The 4,017-nt window shown below is 49.6% G+C and overlaps 1 protein-coding gene across 2 annotated transcripts in view; it reads right to left on the bottom strand.

Annotated features, from left to right (window-relative positions):
• The window catches only part of DDX39A (DExD-box helicase 39A), an 8,679-nt gene extending 5,773 nt beyond the window's left edge, over nucleotides 1-2,906 (bottom strand). Inside the window, exon 1 of one of the 2 annotated variants that reach the window (XM_019664224.1) lies at nucleotides 2,738-2,906. The gene's annotated coding sequence lies outside the window, so the exon portion shown is untranslated. The remainder of the gene's footprint in view (nucleotides 1-2,737) is intronic. The other variant, XM_019664223.1, reaches the window with a different exon arrangement.
• Between the last annotated feature and the right edge of the window lie 1,111 nt (nucleotides 2,907-4,017).

The raw sequence follows: 4,017 nt of genomic DNA on the forward strand, positions 1-4,017 counted from the left end.
GCTATAAAGAAGAATGATATCGTACCATTTGCAACAATATGGATGGACCTAGACATTTATGCTCACTAAAATAAGTCAGTCAGAGAAAGACAAATACCATATGATCTCACTTATATGTGGAATCTAAAGAACTGAATAAATGAGCAAAGTAAACAGAAACAGTCTCAGAGATTTAGAGGGAACACTGAGGGTTGCTAGATGCGAAAGGGGTGGGGATGAGGGGGAAGGGGTTAGACAGCATAAATAGGTAACTACAATATTGCCACAGGGATATGAAAGATAGTTTGGGGAATATAATCAATCAACAATGTTGTAAATATTTTGTAGGGTGTCAGATGGATACGTCTTGTTAGGGAGGCCACTTCATGAATGGTGTAGAGGCTTGACCACTGCACTGTACACCTGAAGCTGAAAGTTGAATAATATTGTATGTCAACTATACTTTAATATACATATAGTCACAAGATGTGGCGTATAGTGTGGGGAGTGGAGTCAGTGGAATTGTAATAGATATGTATGCTGTCTGTGTGGGGGGCTGGACTGGGGCTGTCACTTTGTGAGGGGTGAAAAGTATAATTATTGCATTGTTTTGTATACCTGAAACTAATAAAAAAGTTTTTTTAAATAAGAGTTTTTAGGTAGTCATAGATATATGCTAAACCAGTCAGTTTTAGAACAAACCCTGTACCCTTTATGTATCATCCTATCCTCCCAATCACCTTGACAAACACTAGGCTACTTTCTTCTATGAATATGCCTATTTTGGACATTTCATATAATGGAATCATACATTGTGTGGTCCTTTATGTCTGACTTCTTTCAGCATGTTTTCAATATTTATCCACATTGTAACACGTATCAGTACTTCATTCCTTTTCATGGCTGAATAACATTCCATTATATACAAATATAGTACCAGTTAGTTTATCCATTGTCAGTTGATGGGCATCTAGGCGCCATCATCTCTGGCCTGGATTTACCAACAGCCTCCTCACTGGTCTCCCTGTTTTCCATCTCCCATGATCCTCGATCCACTCTCCCCACAGCAGCCAGAAGGAGTCTATAAAAGCTAATTCAGAGAACGACTCCTGCTCAAAACCTTCCACAGGCTCCCACTGTACTCAGAATAAAACTCAAGAGTCCTCACCATCCTACCAAACCCCACACAGCCTGATCCTCTCTAGTCAGGCCTCATTTCTCCCACCGCCCTCCTTCACTGATCTTACTGCTGCACCTCAAACACACCTCAGCACCTTTACACTTGCTGCTCCTGCTGCCTGGAATGGTCACAAATCCTACTTCCTTCAGCACTGTTGCTCCAAAAGAGCATTTCCAGCTGGTCCCAACCTAAAAAGAACCCCTCCGGTCATGCCAGCCTCCTTGCCCAGCTAAGAGCCTAGGACAGGGAGGGCCTGGCATACACAGGGTAAGCACTCAACAGTAATGGTTGAATAAATGAAACCAGAATCAAGGCCTTGGGGCAGAATTTAGAGACTAAAGTAATCATGTATTCGTATCTGATTCTTGAAAGAGGTTGTCTGATATCAGCCCTGAGGATTCAGACTGGCAAAGACAGGAAGAGGTCATTTCCCGGGAGCCAGAAAAGGTCAGTCCCCAAAGCACCAGACCCTTTTGGGGAACAAACAATAGGACTGGGTTGACACAATGGCAGAAGACAAAGCTGGAAGAGCTGGTTAGGTCCAGGATGTTCATACCAGGGAATCTCTGATTAGGTTTTAAGAGTTCAGTGACTCAATCGGTTTTTGCCCTTCATTTGCCCAAGAGCAAGTTACTCGGAGTAGGAGTGGGGAATGAGGCCAGCAGCAGGGAAAACCAGTCACCAAGGGAAAGAGGATGAACCAAGGCAGAGGTGGTACGTAGGGAAGAAGGTGGAACACTCTACAGGATGGGACCATGACCTGGGTGATCCGTGGGTGTAAGAGAGCCAGAGTCAGCTAAACTGGGCTTCAAACCTGGCTGACCAATAGGAAGTTGTGCATTTAAAAGAACTAAGGAAGTCAAACGATGTCGTTTTATTTTGACGGATAGAGATATTTGGGAACGGACTGAGTTTGAGACACAAAATTTTCTAGAAAGTTGCTAGCCAGGATCTAAAACTCAAAACAAATTTGACCAGGAGAGGATATGGCGGAATTTGCCCCGCCCAGAAGGGGTGACAATGACTGATGAGACCCAGAAATGGATGAACTTGGAAGCTGACACCGTGACAACTCAAGACACGCACGCGTACCCTTTCACCATCAAATCCCGGGAAGAATATCCACTTCAGAGTTTGTTCCCCACTGAAACATCTTTTGTTTTGCCCTAAATCCCTGGAACCACAAATCTCAGCTTAAACGCAGAGCAAGAACAGAGCCTAGTGAGGGCGGGGGGAGGCCCAGGGGCTCGGAGAAGCCCGTCAAGTCTACAAACTCCGGCTTCTCCCACCACGGCCCCAGACTCCGGCGTCGCCCTCCGAACCACCCCCTAAACAGTCCTGGGCCGCCTCAAAGTCTCCTCCAACAGGCAGCCTCTCTCCCCAAGTCTCCCGCTGGCCGCCAGGACAACCCGTCCGAAAACCGGCTCCGCGATCCGCGCGCCAACAGCCGGCCCGCCCCTGGCGCATGCGCCCGGGTGCCCAACGGCCGCAGCCGCGCGCGCGCCCCAACCGCCCCGCACCCATTGTCTCGCGCCCCTTCTCTCTCCCAACCCTGGGCGTCTTCCCTCGCCCGCTCACCCACAGGTCTGACGTCCCCGCACCGCAGCCCCGCGGCCCGGACCTGCAGCTCACCTGGTTCCCCGTTAGCCTCCGCGTGCTGAAAGGAAAGCCGACCGACTCCGGTTACTGGTCCCGCGCACCGACACGAGCTACAGCTCTTCCTGCCTCTTGCGTCCGACTGCGGCTGCGCTCACTGGACCGCTGGCTTTTCAGTCAAGAGAGACGGAAGCGATGATTGGATCCTGAGGGAGGCCTCGGGAGGCTATTGGTGGAGTGAGGAAAAAGGGCGTACCTCTTACGTCGACTTGATTGGCCAATCTAAAAGTAGGGAGGGGGCTGGGCCGGCGTGGGTCTTCGCACTGTCACGTGATTAGGTTTGCGTTCGGCGAGCACCGCCATATTTAATACTGGCAAGCGAAGCCAGTATTCACCCGGGATGGATGAACAGTGCGTAGTTTTTCACCCTTGTGGCCTCTACGCTGGGTACGGAACTCTGGGCTCTTTTATAAAGTGGCATCATTCGCCGCCTCCGGGTCCTCCAGGGGAAGGCTCTGAAAAGATTCTGAGGAGGATTGGGAGCTTGGAAGGTATGGAGAGGACATTTTGTGCCGGCAGTAGGGAAGGGGCACCTCAGGCTATAAGAGTAAGAGAAATGGTCATAGCAACAGTGCCAATTTGATGAGAGTCATGTCCTGGGTTAGACGCTGTGCTGGTGGCCATGCAGGTTCAGGCCAAAAGCCAAAACCCAGATGTTTTCCCCTATTACTTTACTGAGGTAAAGTTTACAGTAAAAGGAACAGATTGTCACCCCAGCAACTATTGCCCAGTGAACATATGGAACATTTCCATCATCCCAGAAAGTTGTGCCCCTCTTAAGTCAAACACACCCCTTACCCCCCGACCCCGCCAGGCAACCACTATGTGGATTTCTATCACTATGGTCTTTTTTTTGTTGTTTGTTTTTTTTTTAAGATTTTTATTGGGGAATTAGGGGGATGGGAACAGTGCTGGGGAGTTGTGGGAAGGGGAACAGACAAGTTGCTGTCCTTTCGTTCTTCAGTCTAGTTGTGGAGGATGTCGCTTCACTGGCCCATGTTGGTATTATCATTGCGCTCTTCCCGGGTGAGGCAGATCTGTCCCCGGCCACTGGACGGCTGCTCACGGCGACTCTTGGCAGCTCATGCCAGCTGTCAGCCACTCACGGTGACTTACAGGAGCCCACTGCAGCAGGGGCTGCAGCCTACACCGCCTCTGGGACTCACGGCAGCCCAGCTCCAGGTTGAGCTGTTGTTCACCAT

The sequence above is a fragment of the Hipposideros armiger genome, unplaced genomic scaffold (assembly GCF_001890085.2).
Source record: "Hipposideros armiger isolate ML-2016 unplaced genomic scaffold, ASM189008v1 scaffold_417, whole genome shotgun sequence".
NCBI lineage: Eukaryota > Metazoa > Chordata > Mammalia > Chiroptera > Hipposideridae > Hipposideros > Hipposideros armiger.